This window comes from Chionomys nivalis, chromosome 1 (assembly GCF_950005125.1).
Source record: "Chionomys nivalis chromosome 1, mChiNiv1.1, whole genome shotgun sequence".
Classification (NCBI taxonomy): domain Eukaryota; kingdom Metazoa; phylum Chordata; class Mammalia; order Rodentia; family Cricetidae; genus Chionomys; species Chionomys nivalis.
The window spans coordinates 133,144,749-133,172,016 of record NC_080086.1 but is presented as its reverse complement, the minus strand read 5'-3'; positions in this window follow the sequence as shown (position 1 = coordinate 133,172,016).

The following is a 27,268-nucleotide window of genomic DNA, read 5'->3' as shown; positions in this document are numbered from 1 at the left end:
ATCACAATACCCTGATGTCTGCAAAAACTCCATGATGAAAAATATAAACATCTTATTTCAGATTTAGGACGTTCTCTGGGGATCCAAGAGAAGGCCCTAGGCAGTATATGTCATCGTCCCCTTTGAAACAAGAGAAAGATCTCTCCAGTCAACAACAATATCAGTAACAACAGCAACACACACATACACGTACACACATACACACATAAACACAAGCACACACAAACACACACAATTCAGAACTGCTGTCAGCTCCTTGTTAAGGGATCTTTGACCTCCAGCTTTGGTAAGTTCATTCATGTGCCTGAATTGGCACTAACATTTGCAAAATTCCACCTAGGTTCTATGTGTATTGCATGTAATGTGAAGACAAGCATAAGAGGTTAGGTATCACCTCCAAACTAACTAGACTTAAAAGAACTTACTTCAGATGGTCCTAGGTTATCTCTGTAAATGTGCCCGCTTCTTCAGTCTCTCACCCCCAAGTCAGAAATGCTCCAAATGCGCAATGCATTCCTGCTTCAAGTTCTTCATGTTTTCCTACGCCTATTTCAAGTTCCTCTGTCCAATCAATTACTTGTGTCAACTCCTCCTACTCTATAGTTTAAATGATTCAAGAATTTTCTTTTTCTTGGATCTGACACTTGGTACTGAACGCAGAGCCTTGGAGCTGTGTGACTAGGGCATTTCTTGACTTCCTGGTGTCCCTGGAAGCTTTGAGAAATAACAGAGAATCCCCTTTCTTTTTGTGTGATGTCTTCAGCACATAGAAGGGATTCCAGAGGTATCCATGGAACTGAATTGCTACATGGATGTCTCCAGACAAGGTTTCTGCCACATCCCCACACTCCTGAATGCTGGATTTGTTTTCGAGCTCAGTTTCCAGATGAGTAAAACAAGCTGACTTGCAAATGCTATCACTAGAGTTACACGGGCTTTGATTCATAAATGGTCAGTTCTGATAGGGAAATACATGTTTCATTAGAAATCAGGGAAGAGGATGGAAGTAGTGCAGGAATGTTAATGTTATTCAAATTACAGAGCACCCCGCAACTGACAAACGTCTGATATCCAAAATATATAAAGAACTCAAGAAATTAGACCGTAAAAGGTTAATCAATCCAATTATAAAATGGGGCACTGAGCTAAACAGAGACTTTTCAACAGAAGAAGTTCAAATGGCCAAAAGACACTTAAGATCATGCTCAACTTCCTTAGCAATCAGGGAAATGCAAATCAAGACAACATTAAGATACCATCTTACACCTGTCAGAATGGCTAAAATCAAAAACACCAATGATAGCCTCTGCTGGAGAGGTTGTGGAGAAAGGGGCACACTCATCCATTGCTGGTGGGAATGCAAACTTATGCAACCACTTTGGAAAGCAGTGTGGCGGTTTCTCAGGAAAGTCGGGTTCAACCTACCTCTCGACCCAGCAATACCACTATTGGGAATATACCCAAGAGATGCCCTAACATACAACAAAAGTATATGCTCAACTATGTTCATAGCAGCATTGTTTGTAATAGCCAGAACCTGGAAACAACCTAGATGCCCTTCAATGGAAGAATGGATGAAGAAAGTATGGAATATATACATATTAGAGTACTACTCAGCAGTAAAAAACAATGACTTCTTGAATTTTGCATACAAATGGATGGAAATTGAAAACACTATCCTGAGTGAGGTAAGCCAGACCCAAAAAGAGGAACATGGTATGTACTCACTCATATTTGGTTTCTAGCCATAAATAAAGGACATTGAGACTATAATTCGTGATTCTAGAGAAGCTAAATAAGAAGGTGAACCCAAAGAAAAACATATAAGCATCCTCCTGAATATTAACCTTCATCAGGTGATAAAAGAAGACAGAGACAGAGACCAACATTGGAGCACTGGACTGAAGTCTCACAGTCCAAAGGAGGAGCAGAAGGAGAGAGAGCATGAGCAAGGAACTCAGGACCACGAGGGGTGCACCCACACACCGAGGCAATGGGGATGTTCTATCGGGAAGTCACCAAGGCCAACTGGCCGGGGTCTGAAAAAGCATGGGACAAAACCGGTCTCGCTGAACATAACGGACAATGAGGACTATTGAGAACTGAAAAGCAATGGCAATGGGTTCTTGTTCCTATTGCACGTAATGGCTTTGTGGGAGCCTAGGTAGTTTGGATGCTCACCTTAATAGACCTGGATGGAGGTGGGTGGTCCTTGGACCTCCCACAGGGCAGGGAAACCTGCTTGCTCTTTGGGCTGAGGAGGGAGGAAGAGTTGACTGGGGGAGGGGGGAGTAATGGGAGGTGGTGGCGGGGAAGAGGCAGAAATCTTTAATAATTAAATAAATTAATTAATAATAAAAAAAGAAAAAACAAAAACAAACAAACAAACAAACAAAAACAAATTACAGAGCCATGGGAATTCTAGAAGCAATCCAGACAAGCTATCCAGAAGAGGAACAAAGGAAGCCTGGGCTTGAAGTGGAAGACGAAGAGGAAGAAGAGGAGGATAGGAGAAGAGGGGGTATGAATGCAAGAGCATCATGTGATCGTGGACAACACACAGTTTAATGGAGCTCAGACACCAATAAGCACAGTGATGGCAGAGTCTTGGGCCAGCAAAGGCTTTTTCATGGGCTGACTAGCCAGAGTTGTATTGAAGTCATAAATCTCTAAGTCCTTAGGAAGGAGAATCAGACTGTGAAAGGCCTCATCCAAAGCAGAAGAAAGAGAAATGGAACTGGGAAATCTAAATGTCACAGGGGATTTTGGGTTCCCCTCTCAAGAGATACTGAGTTAAATCCACCAAGGCAAAGAAAAACTAAGACTTACATTTGTTCCTCGAACCCAAAACCCAGTAAGAGGAAAATAACAATAGAAGTAAGGCATTGGAGAAAGCCTGAGAAACAAGGAGAGATGAGAAGGCAACATTAAAACGAAGAAGCCTAGAAGAGAAAAACACAAATATTGGTGGAGCAAAAGTTTAATACATGGGATAAATAGCACAAATGCTCAGAACGTTAAGAATAACAACTAAATTGTTACTTAGTTGATTTTTTTTCCAAAATTGAAGATGAATAGAGTAATTCATTATTTATTAAGTCTGGGTTTGCCCCTTAAGTTCAAGAATGGCAATCAAGCAGGATACAAATTTATACATTGTATACCAATAGACTTATATCTTGACACTGGCTAGAAGGATAACAAACAAGAGAAACAGAAGGGACATGAGACAGAACTGTGAGTGAGACTCAAAAGTGACTCTGGAACAGAACTGAGATAAGCAGGTGGGCGGGGCTCTGGTGAGCCAAGGGGTCAGTGTGGGCTCAGGCAGGCGATCTCAGGACCATGGATAGCTCAGAGTTGTTCTCTGCCTGGGTCAAACTACAGCTTCCTGGGTTTTTTTGTTTGCTTGTTTGTTTTTGTTTTTGTTTTTGGCTTTGTTTTGTTTTTGCTTATGCTTTTATTTTATTTTATTGTTTATTTTATGTAGATAGGTGTTTTGCCTGCATGCATTTCAGTGCACCCCATGTGTGTAATACCCAAAGAGGCCAGAAGAGAACACTAGATCTCTAGGGACTGGAGTTAAAAATGATTGTAAGGCATCCTGCCGGTGCTGGGAAATGAACCGAGATCCTCTGGAAGGGCAGCCAGTGCCCTTAATCACTGAGACATCTCTGCATCCCACAGCTGCCCCTTTAACATAACATTACCTTGGCTTCTCTTCCTTCCTGGGTGCCCTTTGGGTGTTCAATGGACCCGCTTTTATTCTGAACTATGGTAATCTCCTATCTCATAACTCTGCTTGTAATTAGGATGGAAGAGTTGGGAAACTCACTTACCTATGTTGTGACCACTTTCTACCTGTGTGGTCCTGGTGAAGGCAAGCATGGAGAAGCTTAATTTTGTTCTTTGTCAAATAAGGTTAATAAGATTTTATCCTCTTTCTGAAAAGACCAACTGGGAAAATTAAATAACGTTATGCGTGTGGAAGCATTTTAAGATTATTTATATGTATGTATGTATATATATATATATATGAAAACAAAGAAATCCTTCTTTTATTTCTTTGTAGCAATGCATGGGTATACTTACAGGGGCAATGAGCTACATCAACAGTAAAGGCACATGCCACCAAGCCTGACAACCTGGGTTCATTTCCCAGGACTTACATGACAGAAGGACCAAATTGACTTTAACAAATCATTCTCTAAATTCCATATGCCTACCTTGGCATGCACCTCCCACCCCAATTAATAATAACTAATATAATTTAAAATTGTAAAACTTGGATACACACATGGCATCGCTAAACTGCTCCAGAAAATAAAGAACCTGAATATTACATATAATAGCCTTTTACAAGAAGTCAAGTAAATGGGTAGCCCAGAATATTCAACTAACAAAATATCCATCATTTAATATTTAATTAGAGCCAGAAACTATGAAATTATAGAAGGTGTTCATATACAAACTGAATTTCCCATAATCAAGATGCACCACTGGGCAAATCAGACTAGACTGGCTTTATAATTTGAGGTTAGAAAATAGCTGCTTATCTTTCTGTGTTTGTATCTTACCATGCTTTTATGTAAGAATTCTTAATTTTGGGCTGGAGAGATGGCTCAGAGGTTAAGAGCACTGCCTGCTCTTCCAGAGGCCCTGAGTTCAATTCCCAGCAACCACATGGTGGTTCACAACCATCTATAATGAGATCTGGTGCCCTCTTCTGGTCTGGTGGCATACATGCAGACAGAACACTGTATACATAATAAATAAATAAATCTTTAAAAAAAAGAATTCTTAATTTTAAAAAATTCATGAATTTTCAAAAGATCTTATGCTATTTTACTAGGCAAATAAGCTAACATAATGAAACTCTAAGAACATCAAAAATATAAACTCATATCAAAAAAATTAATTATAATTCATTATAATTCTAACAAGCTTTTTATATAAATGTCTATATTCTGTGGAGTTTTGATTTTAACATAATTTGCAAAATCCTTGGTTATTCAAAAACCCTTGGGCTAATTTTTTTTTAATTTTTATTTATTTATTTATTAAAGATTTCTGCCTCCTCCCCACTACCACCTCCCATTTCCCTCCCCCAATCAAGTCCCCCTCCCTCATCAGCCCTAAGAGCAATCAGGGTTCCCTGCCCTGTGGGAAGTCCAAAGACCATCCACCTCCATCCCGGTCTAGTAAGAGGAGTATCCAAACTGCCTAGGCTCCCACAAAGCCAGTACGTGCAGTAGGATCAAAAACCCATTGCCATTGTTCTTGAGTTCTCAGTAGTCCTCATTGTCCGCTATGTTCAGCGAGTCCGGTTTTATCCCATGCTTTTTCTGACCCAGGCCAGCTGGCCTTGGTGAGTTCCCGATAGAACATCCCCATTGTCTCAGTGTGTGGGTGACCCCCTCGCGGTCCTGAGTTCCTTGCTCGTGCCCTCTCTCCTTCTGCTCCTGATTTGGACCTTTGAGAATTCAGTCCGGTGCTCCAATGTGGGTCTTTGTATCTGTCTCTAAGATTCTAACACCCCAGTAAATCTTGTGTAGTTACTAGAATTAGTTCCCTACAAAACAAGCACATGACTTTCAATAGAACTCCATAGGACCAGGAGACAAGGGCAGGAGAACAAAAGTACAACAATGTTACCAGTGTTCTCAGCATAAAGCCTGACTCTGGCTGCCTTAGTTAGCTATGTTCGCCATTCTTCTATGTGTGCCAAATAAAGAGATGGGGGAAATAGAGAAAGTAGTCTAATTCATTAAGTCTCTTTAGGGGAAGTTCAGTGACTCCAAGCCCATCTTTGGGGTGCTGGCATGAGTTCACATTTAAATAGGGGGCAAGAGGTAGGCATAATTAAAGTGTCTGGTCAAGGGTGTTACCACTCACCGTAGCCCGCCATTATCTCACTTGGGTCTTTCATGGTGAGTAATTTAAGATGTTAAATTGTTAGTCCGCTTGTTGCTGAGGTTGCCATTTCTTTATGGGGGGGGGTCTGTCCTGCAAGGTGTGGCTGGCTCCTCCTGAAATTTAAGGTGACTCCGGCGGAAAGGCAAGGATAAGTACTTATCTCTCTGTGCCTTGAGCCAAAGTGTAGGCATAAAACGTGGGCAGAGCTGCCAGGCTTTCATCTGCTTTTAGCTGCCTCGTGGGCCCAAGTAGAGCTGGTGCTTTTTAGCATAAGGAGCTTCTAAGTGCCTATTTCAATTGCCCTGAGTCTCCAAAGGCTGAAGTAAGACCCCGAGAGGATTTTGAAAGCCATGGGATCTGGGTAGAAAGCTAAACAAATACAAAGAAGAAATAGAAGGGAAAGGAAAGATTTGCAAATAGCCACGACTTTACCAAAACAGGTAAAAGATCAAGAGGAGAACGCTGTATAATGTCTATATTAATTTAGGAATAATACTCGAGAGAAGCTAGTTATTAAGTGGGTTTAAATAATTTCAGTAGTAGCAATCTTCTTTCTCAATTTGTATGAAAGTCCTTTCCAGTCAATGTGTGTTTCCTTTTATATACTTTAAAAATTTTTAGTTTTAACTTTGTTGTTAAAAATATGTTATCATTATAGGAAAAAATAGATATACAAAAGTATGATCACAATCCTCCAAAATGAAAGAACTGTCTTCATTCATTTTTTAAAAGCAGGTATGGCATCATGGCCCCCACGATCATCTTCTCAAACAGCCAAAAGCTCAGGAACATCCCCTCATGTGGGTAACAAGAAATAAATCTAGTAAAAAAAATTTAATAGTTATATGTAAGATCTATTGTGTGACTATGTTGTAATTCTTTGTCCATTTTCCTACTGTTGGATATTTAGGTCATCACAGCTACCATTTCTTTATTGTAAACTTTGATACAAGGGGTTAGTGGAAAGGTTAAACCCGTGAATTATGTGGAGGAAAGAGAAGCCCTATTCACTACTGGTGGAAACCTAAACTGGAGCAACAGCTATGAAAGGCTATGTGGAAATTCCTCACAAAACTGGAGGCAGAACTATCACGCTATCCAGCTATACCACTCTCTGGTCTACGGACATCACAACACCTAAGAAATGGACCATTCTAGATATATATCAATACGTGAGTGAGTAAACCCAGTGGTATACACACATTATGGATTTCTATTCAGTCATCAAAGAAAATGGATTCGTGACCTTTACAAGAAAAACAAATGCAACTGGAGATCATTATGTTATTTAAAATAAACCAGACTTTTAAAAAGACAAATTTGGCAAGCTTTCTTTCACATGTAGGCTATAGGTTTAAAATCCTTCCCCCCCCCCCGCCGTCTGTGTGTGTCTGTGTGTCTGCGGAGGGGGATAGAAAAGGGATCATGAAAGGGAGGAAGGGGTCTAAAGGAATGGAAAGAAGGGACAAAAGATAGAGTAGTAAAATAACATGACTGAAACAGGGTGTGGGGGATCAATAAAAAGTAGAGAGGGATTTAGGGTGAAGGGTGGCAACGAAGAATGGCTAACAACAAACAGAGACATACATATATGAAATGCATGATGAAACTCATCATTACTCCAGATGCTAAATTTTAAAAAAATAAGAAAATTTTAAAACGGAAAAGGTTTAAGTTAAATACATAAACTTTTCAACGAGTTTCTCCTAAAAATATTACATGGGAAAATGTAAGGATCTCCAAGAGGTACTGCACATGTGACTTTTTAAAGATACTGTGATTGAGGTTATTTAGTTAGGTGCACCAGCAATGGAGCCAACCCACATAAAGCGTGTGAAAGTATTTAAAGTGGAACAATGAAACACAGATTTTTTTTATCCCAATAATCCAGCATAAAATTTGCAAAAGGTGATACAGAAATAGGCTAATGAAAAGAACAAGCTGTCCATGAACTAAGGGTGTTGCAAACTTATCTTTCTGATCAGGAAATCCAGGTGACAGAGCAGCAAAGATACTGGAAATTCCCATACCCAGCGCTCAGCCTTTGTGTGGAGTGGGTCTTTTTGTGGCAATGGGGAGCCCAAGGCACACAAAGCTAAGTGACTGACAAGGCGTCTCAGGGTTTCTTAGAACAGACAGATGACCAAGATGCTTTTCTCCTGATCAAAAGGGGAGCATTCTCACCATCTTGGGAACTTGGCAAGATCAAATAGAGACTACACAAATTCCTATGAAGCTGGAAGAAATTAAGATTATTAGCGGAATCATTAAAGATAGCACGGCCTCTCCTCCTTCAAGATAACATGAAGAAGTAGGGCATGTTTAAAGCGCTCAAAGGGAGGCCCTGAGCCAAGGACTTTAAATAACAGAATAGCTCTTTTTCCCTTCCACAGAAGTGATCAATGCAGATCATTTCTTCCCCCATATAAAGGTGAAGAAAATGGGACAGAAATAGCAAAAAATCAAAGAACAAATGAGGGAAGTCTCCACAAACAGGGTTAGGGAGATAAGCAAAGACAAAAATGGCTAACAAGAAAAAAGACATTGGCTGTAGATGCTTTAGAGCACATCTCCTTCTTTTTTAAAAAAAGTTATTTTTTCTTTTATTTGTATGAGCATTTTGCTTGTATGTTTGTATGTACGCAATGGGTGTGTGTGGTGCTTGCAGAGGCCAGGAGAGGGGATTGGGTCCCTTGGAACTGGCGTTAAAGATGGTTGTGGCTACCATGTGAAAACTGAGAACCAAACCCAGACCCTTTGGAAGGGCAGCAAGTGCTCTTAACCAGCGGACCATCTCTCCAGCTCCTGGGGCTCCTCTCTTAAAATTGGATATCTTTAATTTCATCTTTGATAATTGTATACATGTAATCAATGCATCTTGATCATGCGCATCCCCAACTCCCCAGCCACTCCTCCAGGCACACCAGCACACCCCTTTCTCCACTCTTTGTCTTTTTCTGTTTGTAACCCACTGAGTCTAATTAATGCTGCCTGTGGGAATGAGGACCAGATTGCACTAATCTGATAGTTGTAGCAGGCAACTGCAGCTACGGTGAATTACGAGTTCGATGGCCAAGTCATACCCAGAAGACAGCACTTCAAGCTTGCTTCCTTCCCCATTCTCCGACTCTTTCATTCTTTCCGGCCTTTTTCTGTTGATGCTCCTGCACCTTGGGCAGGTTGATATAGATGTCCCATTTGAGGATGAGCTCCGAGGATTCATGCATTTTTAGTGTTTTGACCAGTTATGAGTCTTTTAGATATGATCTGTCCTCAAGGATACTACACTGGGAACGTGGTTCCCTAGTATAATGGCATTACGAGAGAGTGGGTGCTTTAAGAGGCAAAATGTGGTGGGAGGTCTAACCAAAGGCTAAATAAAGATGTTGCACCTAGAAGTGATTTAGGTAGTTCTTGGAGAAGCCTGAGTTCTCACAGGAGCAAAACTGGTCCCTGAATCACTCCCTGGTTTCCCATCTAACCATCTGTCTCTTGTGTGCCTTTTCCTTGGGGGACATGAACAAATGTCAACTTACCCCAGATTAGGTACCAGTGACAGTCCAAAGAGATGATGGCACCTAAGTCTAGCTTAGGGAAAAAGCCAGTTTCTTAGGGTTACTTACAGGAGCATGGGTGAAGGCAGCAGCTGCACCAAATTGTCCACCCTGGATGGGTGACAACTCACAAAAGTGCAGGACCGGAGTTCCCTGAATGCCTTGTAGGCAGCTTGACCGAGTGGAGAGTCTCCTCTTCTCAGCAATTGCTCCTGTTTTTTTATAATCTCAAGTAGGGGCTTTGTGGATCACTTCCTGAGACATTTAAGTGTTATGTCCTGATTCTTAAGCCTTCCTCGGGAAGTGAGAGTTTCACTTAGGAGGAGACAAACTCTCACTATAATGATCTGACCCAGTGTACTGTAGCCATGGAAAGACGGGGGCCAGGCTCGGCACCATGTTGTTCAGATTTTCCACTTCCAAAACTGCGAGCCAAATAAACCTCTTGTCTTTATAGGTATTGAACTTCATGCATTTCATTAGAGCAAGAGAAAATAAACCAGCACAGAAACAAACCAAGGGTTCAGGAACCTGTGACTCCTCTAGTTGAGCAGAGCTTCTCTGTGGTCTTTCTGTTCCTTGAGGCAGAAACAATTTTGTTCTAAAGGCTTGTTTTGTTTTGTTTTTCTTTTCTTTTCTTTTCTTTTTGGTAATGAAAAGGCCAAGGAGAGAACTCTAAAAGCTAAATGCTAATTCTACTGTTGCAATGGTACCGGGAAGGGGGAGATTTCCTGTGGAGAATATACAGTATAGAGGAACCTGAGACCCATCACCGGGTAACTCTCAAAGGACCCTCTGCTGGATGCGCCAGCTCAGTGACCTGCCTCAGCCCTGGGAGACTGAAAAGGGAGATTTCAGAGGAAAACAGTTTTCACCATAGATGCTTGGTTTTGTACAGATTAAGCACATTTAATAATCCTCTTCAGTTTTGTAAGAAAAAAATTGCTGACTAGTTTATACAATGATGTAATAATATAAATACTTAGCATTACTAAGCTGTACACTGAAAATGGTTAAGATGGTAATTTTTGTATATGTACTTACTCTACTGCTTTAATCTTTAAGAACCTGCGGTGGTGATGCACACCTTTAATCCCAGCACTTGGGAGTCAGAGGCGGGCGGATCTCTGTGAGTTCGAGGCCAGTCTGGTCTATAAAGTGAGTCCCAGGATAACCAGAGCTACACAAAAAAAACCCTATCTTGAAAATACTACTGCTACTTAACAACAACAACAACAACAACAATAAATATCTTTAAGAAGGTACAAGAAATTTTACAAAGAAATAGGACAATTACCCTGCCCGCGGAATGCCTGATGCCTACGAGTTGTATTGGCAGATCTCCCTCTACTGTAGAAGGTGCTTTTACAAGCCTCCCATTTGATCCTGACAACCACATTAGCTGCTGAGTGCAGAGACTTTCATCATTCCAGTTGTCGTACCTGCTCAATGAGACAAAAATGAGCATCTCGTCCAAGGGGCCAAAGGCTGGGATGACGCATGGAGCGTGTCATTTCACAGTCTAACATTCTTAGGAGAATGAAAGAGGCGAAAGTGCGAATAGAGAGACGGGGATATGGCATGCCTGAGTGAGTGCTCGTGCCACGTCAGACGCAAGCCTCTGTGGTACGTAGACATCATTCCCTCCCACGTATTTTTAAACAAGGTTCTATGTAGCCTGGGATAGCTTCAAACTCACCATGCATCTAAGGATGGCTGACAAGGTCATCTGATCCTCTTTTCTCTGCCTCATGGGTGTTGGCATTAGACACAAGAACCATCATCGTTCCTGGCTTACGTGACACTGAGGACGATTGGCCAGCTTTGGTGTACCTAAGACAAGCACTCTGACAACTGAGCTATATCCCACGTCTTCTCTTTAACTGATAATCACAAGCATATAAAATTAACTGGACTCTACTTTGGTATTACAGTTGTGGGAACGTCTGTTCAGAGAGGTACACTAACTTTTAATGTTGCCCAGTTAGGTAAAGCTTAGAGCTGGCTCCAAGACAATAAAATACGGAGCACAGATGCAGGCAGAGGACTGTATTGGGAAGTCAACTCCATAAAATTGTTGTGCCTCTCGTTGACCTTTGGTGCTGAAGAGCTTGGTGACACTTGGCTGTGCTGACACTGCAGGAGGTAATAGGGGCAAGTCACAGGTGCAAGGAACAAAACATTTTCTCAAAGGGAAGTAGGAAGGGAACAAAGGATTGCTATCTCCGAGACACAGACAGGAAAACAAAGTTGCAAAAACCTGTAATTACAGTGTCAAGAGAAGTGGTCATGGGAAAGAAAAGACTGCTTTGCAAGAGATGGGGGAGAGGGGGTAAAGATGCAAAGACATCTTTTTCCCCCGCTTGTGCTACATTTATAAGAAAGCAGCAGACATTGTGCAAACTATGTAGGTCAAGTGGGGGGAGATTATAAATATATTTGACATTTAGCTAATTTTAAAACAATTTTAAATGCAAAGGGATCAAACGAAACAATGCATGGGAAATGCTTAAATTATAAAGTGTTTTTGCAAAAGAAGAGTGGTACTTATTTTTATGAGTATATTTATAATAAAACTGCAAAGACAAAGAAAACTTAGGCCAAGAGCCTGGACTACAGCTCTGCAGGCCTCAGCTCTTGCTGTGAGCCCCTGGCCTCGGAGGTTTCCCTTTATCTTGCTGAATTACAACTCCACTCCACCTCTGTTGCTGAGGGCTGATGTGGGACAGCTGTTCAGCAGCTGGCCTGCATTTACCCCAGGTGGTGGTATCTTAAGAATCAGTTGAGCAATTGCTTTGCTATGTGTTGTTTGGGATTTGCAAAAGTCCGGCATGATCTTGGAAGGCTCGTGTCAGCCCTGAATTAGGTGCTGGAAACTGACTGGCATTGTGCATTGGAACAATGGGTGCAGGTTCCACGGGAGTGCTATGCTGGTGTTGGAGGAGGAGAAGGGACAGCCAGGACCATGGAGGGACCTTCGTCACACTGGGAGGAAAAGCATCATGTTCTCATCCTGGGAGGTTCTGAAATAATTCACTTTGCTGTATCTGTACCATGACCCACTCTTTTCTGGTTTCCTGAGTTTTCTTTTCCCTTTTCCCTTTTCTGTTCTAGTTTATTCTTCCTCTTTCATTGACTTCCCTCCCTATACCTTTCTTCTTTGTCTTCATTATCATTCTTTACCCTCTCCCTTACTCTTTCTGCTCTCCCTTTCTTCACTCACTCTTCTCTTCTGGCCAATGAATATGCATAGACATATATAATGTGGGGCTGAGAGATGGGCTAAAGTGTGTAGAGGGGGAGTTACAGTAATAAGCCAGGTATCATATAGACAGCTTCTCCTTCCAGCTGAGAATCAAGTTAATGAGATCCCAGGCCTGCAAAAGCAATTAGACAGGCAACATTGAACTATCACTTCCTTACAACCAAAGTCACCCACTCGGTTTCAGACAGCCCAGGCCCTAGGAACAAGCAGGAAGTGGGCCAGCTATCTTATGTGGAGTCTTTGATGTTGGGGCCCCACAAGGGGGGGCCACAGCTGTCGAGGTTCAAACTCGAAGAAGTGTGTACGTTCCAGGGTAGGGTTGTGTGAGTCAAAAATGCCAGGCAGATAGAAGAAAGATATGAAAGAAGACAGAGACGCAGAACTGGGAGAGCAATCCAGTGAATACTGAATTCACCCATGTTTATTTTCATATGCTCCAATCCAAAAAGAGAGTAGGGAGGCAAAAGACTGCTTTAACATGATAAAAGAACAAACAGAGCAATTACCTCTTCAATACCTGAAGTGTGGAGCAACTATACCCTCAGTTAAGTGTTCTGCTGCCAGGCAGGACGTGCAGCAACCACACCTTAGGCCGAGCATCCTGTAGGCAGCCACTCTCTGGGTCAAACCTCCTGTCAAACCCTTGAAGGAACAAGAATAGGCCTGAATTCTCTGACCTTTGATCAAGGTGGAATGGACCCACCTCTGTGGGGGCCATCTCAATACCCAAAACACCAAGTAACCTCGGTCAAGGTATATTGTTAATAGCCATACCTTAGGTCAAAACTCCTGTCAATAACCTTGAAGGAGTTGGAATAGGCCCGAACTCTCTGACCTCTGGTCAAGGTGAAATGAACCCACTTCTATGGGCCCCCACAGGTCTCTTCGATCCTACCTGTTGTCCTCAGAGCCCTCATCTCTTGGTTCTGGGATCTAAGTGGTGAAAAGGTTCACCAGGACAGAGAACACCCAAGGGGAAGATTTCCAGGGCCCTCACTACCAAAGGTTACTGTTGAAACACTTGCTTCTCAGGGGGCTGGGGTCCAAGCAGTAAAATGACTTTAAAACAAAACAAAACAAACAAAAACATTAAAATAACCTTGTTTCTCTATGACCTGGTTAATCATAATGGATATGTGTGTCTGTCAGTTAGGCATCTGATGGCAGGAGGCCCAATGTCCCCTCCCCCCCTGAGATGGTACCTAGCAGACTGCTCACAGCCAATTGACATTTCAAATGACCTTTAAGGTCTGCTGGGTAAATAGGTTTCTTCCCCTGAGCATTCTCAAGTATTTGAACACCCTTGGAAGTCAAAGACACTCATTCTTCCCTGCTGGGGAGCAGTGTTTTGAAGCACAGATGAAAGTCACTAAGGAGAGAGATGGCCTGTCTGGGGTAGAGATGGAAGAAGTTCTCAGCTGGGAATGACTCTGCTGGTTTTGTGAAGTTTGAACATTATTACATTTTTTTATTTTTATTTACTTATTTATTTATTTTTTTGAGGTTAGACTTAACAAAAAGGTGTGGAAAACTACAGGTGAAAAATTCCCATGGAGCTTCATAGGGATCCTGCAACTCCTTCCTCTGAGTTGAAACAGCCCCTCTGAGGAGGAGGGGAGCGCTAGGAAGCAGGAAGTACATGAAACTTAAAAGGCTCAGGGACTAGAGGAACCTCACAGATCTCAAATAACCCATGAAACCAGATATGTAAAGTTCTCATGCAAGCTTATGAGAGCAGGGCCAATTTCTGGGGAGAAGGGACTCTCCCACCAGCTGAGTTGCCTTCAAACTATGCAGGAAGCTCTCGAGCTTCAGCTGGTACTGGGCTCCTCTGTAAGGCGGATGGTGTGCAGTCTTCCAGGCTGCCGTAAGCCACCAATGTAAACTCATTCACCAAGCTAGACTTGCCACAAACCCTTTCTTGGATCCAGTTTGCATCCTATCCAAAGTAGGTATCTGTTCCCATCTCCCCAGGAAGAGCCACAGCAATGGGTCCTGAAGCCTTAGGCTTACTGGTTTCCCCATAAATTTGTCCCAGCCCTGTGAAGCACTCCTCTGAGACTCAGAACTGCTCAGGTCGTCCTGAGGAGCAGCTGAGATGAGCTCCCTACTCTAGCCAAGGGAACCTTTCCTCAGAACAGGAGCAATCAACATAGGGCTGGGCATCTATGTTGATTATGAACTTGAACCCTGTGACCCTTGTCTCTCATGTATGAAATTTCCACCAATGTTCTGTGACCAGTTCTCTACCTGGTAACAGGCATGAGAATTGTAAAATGGAATTTCAGTACTTAACCTACAAGGAATCTGTAAAATAATAGAAGCAACAAGCAAACACATAGAGATTAGAATTATTTGGGTCATTCACAAAGAGCTTAAGAAACACTCCATAAAAGGAAGAAAAGTGAGCCGGGCAGTGGCGGCACATGCCTTTAATCCCAGCACTTGGGAGGCAGAAGCAGGTGGATTTCTGTGAGTTCAAGGCCAGCCTGGTCTACAAGAGCTGGTTCCAGGACAGGCTCCAAAGCTACAGAGAAACCCTGTCTTGAAAACAAGAAAAAAAAAAGAAAAGAAAAAGAAAAGAAAAGAAAAATATATATACTCCCAAGATCAAGAACAATTGCTACCTGTATCATAAATGTATTTTCCTTATCTTCTTTATAGATACACAATTATAAAGCCAGGCATGATGATATACACTCATAATCTTAGCACTTAGGAGCTGGAAGCAGGAAGGTCACAAGTTCAAGGCTAGTTTGGGCTACACAGTGAAAGCTTGTCTCAAAATAAATAAACCAAAGGTGACCACATTGGAAAACTGAGGAGGAATTGGAAAACTGAGGAGGAGGACAGATCTCCATCGCCACGTTGGCATGGTTGCTTCTTAGGTGCGTGACATAGGGGTACGGTTTGTATGAAGGCTACTCTGAAAGTGGGGATGGTTACAATAGGTACACAGTTGCTTTGACAATTAAGTAAGACAGTGAACAGAAGCACATGTATCTGACACAGAGGAAGCTGCTAATAATTATTAACCATTAATGCCTACTGCTTTCAAGCAATTACATATAGATTATCTTGTATACATCTCTGAAACCATATGGGATGCCTGTCAACAATGACTATCAATTATCTCTGTGTGGCTGGACCGGTGTTTATCACCACTTCACACTGACAGATGCATCTAATGTTTCCAAGCGGTCTAGCAAACACCCTTACATATTTGTGAACCTGTGTAAGTACTTCTATAATTAGTAACTTCAGGAGCTTAAATTGCTGAGTTCTACTTAAGTTTTCCACAAATAATACCAAACGCTTTCCATATGGGACATTCCATTTTAAATTCCACTTATATATGAAACTGTTTCTGATCGAGTTGCCAATAGTAGGTACTGTCAATCTTTAAAACCTATGCATGAGAGCTGTACTCCAACAGAGAAGAACAGGAACCATGAGATGGCTCAAAGCACTTGCTTTGTAAGCTTGAGGACCTGCAGTTTGCTTGGAATCCCACTGAGGCAGAGACTGAAGGACTTCTGGGGCTCACTGGCTAGATAGCCTAAATGCCTAACCAGTGAGCTCTGGGCCAATAAGAGATCCCATCTCAAAATAAAGCAGCTGGCATTCCTGCGGACTGATACCCAAGGTTGTCCTCTGACTTCCATAGGCACATGGATGCGTGCATGCACAAAAACCCGAACATGCTTAAAGCTGTGCAAACACACACCCCCCCCCCACACACAAGTAAAACAAAATGTAAACAAATGGAAAGATACACTAAAGGGGTCAAGAAGTCCAAAAAAGAAAGAGTAAGCTGAGGGCAGAAGTTTAACTGGCTCCTGCGCAGATAGTTCCATATCTAGGGCCAAATCCCCACAGTCTGCCCCCTTGGTTATTGAGTCTTTAGGACTAAGACAAGAGCAGGATAGTTCTAGAGTCGTTCACTGTCTCTGACCTCAGAAGACGGAGGACTCATGAAATTAGGACATGTCACTGCTCCTTTAGCAGAAGGCCCGCGATTAGAGCCTTCACCAAACCTCTAGACTTTGATTATGGCTGGCTGGATAGACAATCCAGGGATTTGGAGTTATGTTCTAGAGATGCAGCCTGGCAGTGCTTTCTCTGTGCGGCTCTCAGGGTGACAGAGAAGTTCAGACTCCAACTTCCCACTTTCACAGGAGAACCATTCTAGAGCAGACCCCTGGCCATTTTCTGTCTTCTGAAGCATCTAGGGCTTTATGAAAGAGGCCATGAATTCAAACCAACTTGTTTTCAAATCTGTGGCTCTGCTACTGAGCAGCTGGATAGCTTGAACCCTCAGCTACTTCATCTAAGAAATGGAGAAAACAGTCTCCCTATAAGGGAGACCTTTCTTGAGATGACTGAGTGACAAAAATCTACCACAAGGGCTGGGATCAGGAAGGAATGCATGGGCACTTTCCCTTAAGCCACAGAAAAATGTTTCTTAGCTTCTTACAAACTGTAGTAAGCTAGATTTTACTTCAGGCAGGTCAGCATATCTAAAACTGATCTTCTATAGAATTAAATATGCATGCACATGCAGGCACACGTAAACACCTCATTACCCCAGTGTCTATTTTCTGAAAATGTTATTTATTGCTAAGCCAGGTTATGGAGGTCTATAATCCTTGTTATTCAGGAGGTTAAGGCAAGATGATTACAGGTTCAAAGTCTGCCCAGATTTTAGGGTAAGTTCAAGTCCTTCCTGAATACAGATTCAGCTCAAGGTTATCCTGGGCAACAAAATAAGACCCTGTCTCAAAATAAAGATAAAAACAGTGTTGGGGATATGAATAAGTGGTAGAATGTTTGGCAGGTGTGAGGACCTAGGTTCATCTCCAGCATAAACAAATGAATGAGCAATGAACAAGCTGCTCGTGCTGGAGTGTTGTGATAGCTCCGAATCTGGCTTTTAAAGCCACTGAGTCATATGCTTCAAATGGGTATCAAGCCATGTATGAAAGTATATCTTAATAGACTCATTATGTAAACAAAGAAACACTATTTGTGGGGGTCAGTGTTTTACCCCTGAATTATTTTGCTACAAGGAAAGAATGAAATTATAGGGGAAAATACATGTAATTACCCACGAAATATAAAAAAGAAATCTTTATCCTTTCCTTTTTCTAGTTCTTGATCTAATTCTCTTCAAGATGTCTGCCATTTAGGGGAAATCTTGGATTATTCAAGCAGTATTGTTGTTATGATTGTCCGTACAAGCCACACTCACTCCCTCCCCCATCCGCTGAGACAGGCTGATCTTCAGCTTCCAGCCTGAGTTTGCTCTCTTTTCTGTCATCCTCTCGGAGGGGCAATCTTCGCGTCTGCCTCTCTTCCCACTTCTCCACTTCCCCCCTTTATCTCTGTCCTCTTCTCCTTCTCCCCCCCCAAGTAATATGTTGTAATATGAGCGGCGGGGCTGCGTCCCCAGCACCCGGCCGCCCGCATGGCTAGCTTATGCCCCGAAATAATTACACGGAAACTGTATTCTTTTAATCACTGCCTGGCCCATTAGTTCCAGCCTCTTATTGGCTAGCTCTTACATATTGATCTAACCCATTTCTAATATTCTGTGTAGTACCACGAGCTGGCTTACCAGGAAAGATCTTAACCTGCGTCTGTCTGGAGTGAGACTATCATGGCGACTCCTGACTCAGCTTCTTTCTCCCAGCATTCTCTCTGTTTACTCCGCCTACCTAATTTTCTGTCCTATTAAAGGGGCCAAGGCAGTTTCTTTATTACTTAACCAATGAAACAACAGATAGAAAGATGACCCACCTCCATCAGTAATAAATATCCAATTCTATTCTGTACAATGTGTCTGTCCATGTGCCTGCTACCTGCCGCCTGCTCACACCGCCGGGCTCACTGAGACTAGCCCGCTCGCCATGTGTCTCCCTGCCTGGGACCAGTCACTACTCGTGGACCAGCAGCCATCTCTGCCTGTGACTGGCTGCTCGCAGGGCTGCCTGTCGCCACATGGCCCATTACCACCATTTGGGGACCTACAGCATTTCTGCTGCCTACTGCTGCTGGGGATCTTTCAGCATTTTTTAAAATGATAACAATTGTAATAGGAGAAACAGTCAGGTTTTTTTTTTTAATCTTTTATCCACTAAAATTCTTTACTCAGATTTTCTTGGTTTTCAACAAAGACTTTTTTTCTATTCCAGGATCCCATGTAAGACACATCTCACTTAGATGCTGTGCCTCCATGCCTCCCTCTGGGCCATAATAATGTTTATATCTTTTAAGTTCCCAAGTTCAAAAACCAGTTTTGAAGCAGACCAGCTTTTATATTGCAGGCACAGAGGGAAGCCTTGAAGCAAACAAGACCAAGCTTCTGTGCCACACAGACTGGGAAGAGCAAAAGGAAACTGAAGTGCCCACTTCCTCTCCGACCCCAGGAGAGCCAGCGTAGGTACTGCTGGATGTGGAAGAGGGTGAAAGCAGGAGAAGGGTGCTGGCAGGGTTCTGCTAACTGTGTGGAGCAAGATCAGAGTGCAGGGTCTTAGGGAATTTCTAAAGAAAAAAAAAACTGGCTCAGCTGTAACCCAGCGGGCCTTCCCTATGGACAGAGGCTGAAGTTAGAAGGCTGTGCCAGGAGGCGCCTGCCTCACTGGACCACACACAGCCTGTTAAACTCACTGAGCAACTGTGTGGAGTGTGTCACTGTCCCATGAGAGACTTTCCTCTCTGCTGCCTGCTTGTCACCCCTAGATGAGATAAATGACATTTCTCCAACCCCTGAGACTTTGCTGAGCCTGTCTCAGATGCCACAATCACCCAGCACCATTACTTATTTCAATGGAATAGGCCCTAGGAACAGGGACAGTCCAGTAAACACTGACTGCACACAGACTGTGTGAGCAGAACCCAGCTCTGCCCAGCCCCCAACAGCAAGCAAAGCTCTGTAGTCAGACACAGCTCCATGGAGCATGTCTAAATATTCTTTGTGGGGATCCTGAGCTCAACTCCTGTTCTGTTCAATTCTTGCATCAGCTGCCGCTCTGCTCTCTGGCACCACAAAGGAAGCATGAAGAACCATTCAGCTCACTTTCTGAATCATTTGATGGTTTCCAGACTCCCTTAGCCTAGGGGTAGTCAAGAGCTGGAGACACAGGAATGTGACCCCTACATGATTTGTCACCTCCGTCTTTGCTTTATCAGGAACGTTTCCAGTTTTGAGAGTAGAGGAAGACAAGAAAGGGCAAATTCTAATGTCACCAGTGTGGGAGTGAAGTCTTGTGAACGATTCCCCATCAAGCCCCTTGCTTAGAAGAGCGACCCTCTTCTCCAAGCACCCTTGGAAAAAAGGAAGGAGCCCCCTGATTAAGAACAGGGGTTGCTGAAATGTAACACAATTAATAAAAACCCAGAGACAGAAATTGGGGTTCAAATTGAAGGTCAGAAAAGCGAAACGGCCAATCACTGACTCTTCTAACATCTACCTCAGTCCGAAATGGTGATCCTACTTCCAAGAATCTCAGAATGAGACTGTGTGAGAGTTGTCTCCTCCTGATTTGTCTTTTTTTTCTTTTTCTTTTTTTCTTTTCTTTTCTTTTTTCTTTCTTTCTTTCTTCCTTTCTCTCTCTTTTCTCTTTCTCTCTCTCTTTCTCTATCTCTCTCTTCATTTCCTTCTTTCATTCTTTTTTTTGTTGAGACAGGGTTTCTCTGTAGCTTTGGAGCCTGTCCTGTAGACCAGACTGGCTCAAACTCGCAGAGATCCGCCTGCCTCTGCCTCCCAAGTGCTGGGATTAAAGGCGTGTGCCACCACTACCCAGCTTGGGGACTGAGATTCTTAAAGAATGTCCCTGTGCAGAAGACCTGGGGTGGGAGTGGGGGTGTTGTCTGCATACCTGGCAACTGTGATGAGGCCACAGGACACCTACATTGCAGGAACGGGCGTTCCTTAATAGAAAATGCCTGACCTATAGAGACAGCGCCTTTGTCTATGTTGCAGGTTGGTTCATGTCTGCAGTACTGGGCTGAATTTTGACAAAGAGGAGGTCTTCCAGCTGGCAGACCTTCTCCATTCATTATTGGCAGCTCTTGCTTCTCAGGCCTGCTGCCCCCAGCTCCAGAGCTCATCTACAGTGGGGCAGAACGTAGACATCTGTCACTCATGCTTCACCAGGACCCACCCACTTCCCCCAGAAAACCCCACCCTCCTTCATTCCATGGCTAAACCTCTACTTGTGAGCTCCAGAGATGTCTACCTGTCCCATTTCTGCAACTTTTTTTCTGTTTAAAGAATTCTCAGGAAACAAAAACTCATTTTCAGTTGAATTTGAAACTTGGAGGAAGTGAACCGAAACTGCTGGAAGCTAGCCCTGGAAATGTCTGCCTAAAAAGGACATCAACTAGGAACCAAGAGAAAGACAATCACCTGGATCTCATGGTTCCTGGAGAAACAACCATCTTTGGTGTCTTAGTTAGGGTTTCTATTGCTATGAAGAGATACCATGACCACAACAACTCTTGTAAAGGAAAACATTTAATTGGGTGTCCATTATTATCATGGTGGGATATGGTGTGTACAGGCAGACATGGTGCTGGAGAGGTAGTTGTGAGTTCTATATCTTGTACAGGCAACAGGAAGTGGTCTGAGATATTGGATGTGGCTTGGGCATATATGAGACCTCAAAGCCCACCCCCACAGTGATACACTTCCTTCAACAAGGCTGTCTTAGTTTGGGTTTCTATTGCTATGAAGAGACACCATGATCATGGCAACTCTTATAAAGGAAAACATTTAATTGGGGCTGGCTTATAAGTTTTATCCTCAAGGCATAAAACATGGCAGGCTGCAGACACGGTGCTGGAGAAGGAGCGGAGAGTTCTACATCTGGATCAGCAGGCAACAGGGAGAAAGAGTCACATGAGGCCTGGCTTGAGGTTCTGAAACCTCATATCCACCCCCAGTGACACACTTCTGCCAGCAAAGCCACACCATCCCAATAAGGTCACGCCTCCTAATAATGCCACTTCCTGTGACCAAGAATTCAAATCTATGACCTTATGGGGGCCATGCCCATTCAAGTCACCGCAAACATCTTTAATACCCTCTCAAGTCTCCAATGCTTCTAACTATGCACATCAGCACGCATTCATGAAGAGATTCCTGAGAAGGACAACTGGGAGGAGTCAGAGCAGCTCCTGAGGTGACCTTTATGGAGTTCACTGCCCAGAGCTCAAGCAAACTCCTGAACCTCAGGAACCTGAGAACAAAAATCCTTGCTAACGACCTAAGCTTGATTTCAAGGAGTTGAGATACTTTGTACTCTGCCCAATCAGGAGGCGGCAGCCATCTTCACAAGGCTGGTAGGACATGGGCGAGCATGTTTAATAATGTCAAACCTATCAAAACCAAACGGACATAGCTCACATCCTGTGGGCAATAAACTTCCACAGGTGAAATATTACAAGGTTTTAGGGGAATTTTATGAGCTTTGAGGGAGCCCTAGTATAAACTGAAGCCAGCCATGGAAAAACAATGTAATGTGGACCGTGGAAGGCAACCCCTGAAAGTGCCTGCCGCCACTACCAAAGCAAAGAAACTGCGGGAGCAGAGGAGAGACATGCTGGCCTTTCTACACTGCTTGTGATTTCTGGGACAGAGGACACTCTTACCAGTCACATTTTGTCCCCCTGAGAATAAAGATTATCTCCTCTTTCTCTCACTATACTTAGTACAATACATATGTGCCTGTAATTACCCATGAAATATTTTTGAAGATATGGGATATATTTTGTAGGTACCCAGATATGTATTTTCATGGGAATTCATTCTTTGGGAGACTTTTCCATACCTCAGTTAGGACGTGGGCTCTGAGTGAGAAGAAGTGTCCCAAGGTCACATAACTAATAAACAAACTCAGATTTGAGACCATGTTTCTCTGTCCCAGGAGCCAAAGTCCTTTCAACTACATTTATGTCTGCCAGCACTGTTTCAAAACACTCAAGAGGACCCTGAGTGAGTTGCCAACATTTTATTGCAAGGATAGTATTAAGTCTCAGAAGTCATGTTAGTGACAGCCTCAAAGAGAGAGGATGTGATGGCATGATGTCAGAGGAAAGAGAGTCTTCCAAACTTTATTAGCTCCTTCCTTGACATGTATGTACCTTGACACGTGTGTACCTGTAAAAACACCTCCATCATAGCCCCCAGACTAGCTCTTGGATTGCCCTGCTTTCTGTAACAACAACACAATAGCAGGATGGACTACAGGCAACAGGTATTTCAAACTTGCTGTTGAGTAAGCAAGCTCAGCTCTTCTGTTGGATCATCTGAAAAGACCTCACAGGCACGGGTTTTCGCCAGTGTCGCAGACCGAGGTGACTTACCTCGTTGAACTTTGTGACTTAGCAAAATCTGGACTCGGCCAACACCTCTTCTTCAAGTCTCCCTCTTGGACAGCAAGATCTCACGTCCTGGCCAAACCTATGGAAACAGCTTCATTTCTGTCCACTGTTGAGATTCCATCCATCACTGATCCCTGACCTAGACCTTTACCCTCAGAGGTTCATTAAGAGTGGGTGGGGTAAAAGGGTTTTGCCACTTGTAAAGGTGAGTGGGCACCTTGGCCTAGGGTGGGAAAGCCCTATTCTTCCTCTTTGAGAGATTCTCTGTTCTTCAATCTTGGGTTTTTTCGTATATACAATGAAGAATATTGGGCCAAAACTTCAGAAGGTTCTTGCAGCTTTGGCAACCTCAACTCTTTCTTCCATCTGGTGATTCCAGCTCCTCCCACAGCAGGGTTTCTTTTGTTTGAGAAAAACCAGGATTCAGGGGTAGATTCAATGGCAAGCTGGTTCTTGAGGAAGATGCTGTAATATGATCACACAGCTGTTTAGTGATTCTATGTGAGTGGAAGACCACGTCAGGGTATAATGTCAAAGTTTACGAGACATTATCTTGGACCAAGACTCTTTCTTCCATGATACCAAATCATTATCTGCAAAAGCATCACTAATTGTACACTTCCACCAGATGGCGGGAAAGCAGAGGACCCATGCTGGGGGTCACCCACCTCACTGGGGTTTTTCCTTAGCTCAGCTTACATTGGAGGGTCTGGCTAGAAGCCAGGCTATGCCCCGGAATAAATGCCTTGTCAAATCATCAGCTATAGCCCCGGGAGGTGCCCACGGTTCCACTTAGCCTTTCATTTATCTTTATAGCAGTGAAACCAGCTTGTCTGAAAGTCTACCTCACTGGGGAGAAGGTTAACTTACAAGGTCCAAGTTTAAAAAGAAATGAAAAAGATCTCTGCGCCCTCTACTTTTAGAAGAGTTACTCTCTGGCACCCATCAAAACAGGGCTGTTCGGATGTCATCTAGAGACAGAGGGGAAGGAGAGCAGCAGTGGGCTGTGTGCCCGTAGGAGTGACTTTGGTTGCTTTTTCAACATATAGATCAAAAACTCGCTGAGCGGTTAACCCTCAGCAAGGAAGTGACATGCTTAGCAAGCAGAAGACTTTTGCAAATGGAGAGGACTTGGCAGAAGCTACTGTTGCTCAACTGTGTATGGCATTGATCCGTGCTGGAAGCTTCTGTCATCATGTAAACATCCCAAGATGGGCTTTGGCTCCACTCTGGGGACATTCAGGATAATTCCCTGGAACCTACTGCCATCTTAACTTGTAGTGGGTAAGCTTTTCCAGACTCTTGGAGTCTTTCTCAGTAGAGAAATCTCAAGAGGCATACCTGGGTAGAGAGAGACACTGTCTCTGCCTGATATATCCCCGGATATGCCTCTCCCATTTACCCCTGCTTTTTAGTAGATGAGCTCTAGTAACCACAGAGAATGAAAATCTTGGCATCACAGTCAGAGATATGTGTGCAAACAAGAACCATCAGGAAAGACAAAGCAATATGAGTTGATCCAGGTCAGGCCTTCAGGGAGTGAGAGTGAGTGGCTACCAAAATAGTTTGGAGATCAGCCAAGGGCATCAATGTCCTCAGAGAAGCTGATTTGGTAACAGGGATCCCCCTAAATATGGGCACAACTCTTGGCTTATGCTTTTCTTTGTTTGCTGCCATAAAGAAAACCTGAGCCTGGGACATTTATGAAGAAATTTAATTTCTTCTTCTTCTAGAAGCCAAAAAGTCCCATATTAAGATGCTGTCATCTGGTAAGAGCCCACTTGCTGTGTCATAACATGAAGGAGATCATGCCATCATAAGAGAGATAGATCATACCAATTCAGATTTCTTATAAAGGCAGTAATGCCATCATACAGACCTCGTCTTCATGATCTCATGTAAACCTTCTCAGAGGTTCTGCCTCAAATGCCATTGACCTATGAAGTTGGAGATGGTACTTCAGACACATGAACTTTTAGGGGACATATTGAAACTACAGAACCCTAAGGAAATGTCCATGAGAAAGGGCACTGCTCAGGTGGCCCAGGGACTTTCTGAAGTCAACAGAGAACTCAACAAGAATAGTCCTTACTTGCTTAATAATCAGATGTCAAGAGGAGAAAAGCCGTGTCTTAGAGTTGGGAGAAGAAAGGAGGAAGGGCAAGCTGGAGAGAAGATAGGGACTATTGAGTGGAACACCAGGAAAGACCTCACCGCGAAGGTGAAGCCCAGGCCCTCTGAGAAAGAGCTCTCCTGACCTGCTTGCTATAAGGAGTCTCAGAGCGGAGCAGAGACACTGAAAGTACAGAAGGAAGCCTACTTCAAGCATCTGCTTGGTCTTTCCCCCAGACTGACCTGGAGAACCACAGAGGCTGCCTCTCTGCTCCTGTCAGCTGATGCATCCAATGAATACAAAAGTATCTGTATTTAAAAACTAGCCTGCAACCCTGCTTCTTTATTAGCCCAGTGAAGATACCTGAGTTTGAAACAAGAGTCATTGTTGGAACTGTACTAGAGCCAACATCTCCTCAAGTCCGATTCCTCCCACTTACCCATCTATTGCTAAAGGTGAGACTCATTGGGCAATGCAACTCTATGCCCACTTTTGGAACCTGAGACTCCTGTTATGCCTTCCTGCCCCTTCTGTACAGCAGCATCTGCCTGTTTGTTTTGTTTGTTTATTGGAAGGGTCTTATGTAGTCTAGGCTGACCTCAAAGTCTCTGAGCCCTTCTCCTTCCACGTCCCGAGTACTAGGAATAAAGGTGTAGGCCACCATGCCTGGTTTAAGTGTTGCTGGGGCTCAAGCCCAGCACATCCTCAGCATCCTCCAGGAATGTACAGGATGCTTCCCTTCTTTTTCTTTGTCTAAAGCTATCCTTAATGTCACTGGATAGGGGTATGGAATCAGACACCCCCGCCCCCTCAGAAGAGGCCTTGAAAATGGAAAGCCAGTCCCAGCCAGGGCCCTCACCGGATGGAGCACAGGAGGAAACAAAAGTGCTTGTGTTAACAGAATGTCATTTCCCAACATGAGTCAGGCTCAACGCTGAGGCAGGGAAAGGAGAGCAAATGCCTTCCCATTCATCACGACGGACACGGCTATTTTTAGAGCAATACCAGCTCGGCGCTGGGCTCCAAAGACCCTGCCGTGGAAGGAAATGAGGCGCAGGCGATGGTAGAGCTGGCTGGGAGTAGAGAGTCCGAGAGCATCCTTGCATTTGTGTATGCACAGAAAAGGGGGAAGGCAAGCCTCCCTCTCTAAACTTCACTTCAATCCTGAACCTAATCCCTGTGTGAGCACGGGGAGAGAAATGGAGCAGGTAGGTGATCATTGAGGGGAAAGGAAATGAACTCATCTTTGCCTGGAGCTGGAATAGGTATTTGGCCTAGAAAGGGACCTCGGATATCCCACAACCTGATTTATGCTTGCTTGCTTGCTAGCTAGATCTCTTTGCTTTGCCTCTCTCTCTCTCTCTCTCTCTCTCTCTCTCTTCTCTCTCTCTCTCTCTCATTTTTTCCAAGATGGTTTCTCTGTGTAGCTCTGTCTGTCCTAGAACTTGCTCTGTAGACTATGCTGGCCTCAAACTCAGAGATTTGCCTGCCCCTGAGTCCTGAGTGCTAGGATTAAAGGCATGGACCACCACTGCCTGGGTCTATCTTGTACTTTCTTAGGTACATGGGTCAATATCTCTAAGTGAGGGTTAAGCAGCCTCCTCCTGGATGTGGTGGTTGGGATTAGGCCTCTGAGCTATCTAGCCAGCATGAAGAATGCAGACTCGGTTGTCAGTGGTGGATAGTTTACGGAAACACATGCCCTACTCAGTGCCCACAGACCTCTACTCTAAAAGGGAAACCTCTGGAATTAGAAGAATCCATGGGTCTGACCCTTTTTTCCATCAACTATAGGAAAGGAAATCTTGAGTTTGAACTTGGTCCCAACACCAGGTTGGGCTAAGGGTGTGGTCCCATTCTTTCTAGATCATCTGAAATATTCCTTGGTCCTGCCTCTGCTTATGCTAACGCATCCATGTTGGAGATCCATACCTCCTCAGCATACACACGCAGAGGGCAGCGTAGCTGGGGAGGAGGCTGACTCATTTTCCATTAATAGCCCTAGCTTCTGGCCAGTTTTAAACTTCTTACGGG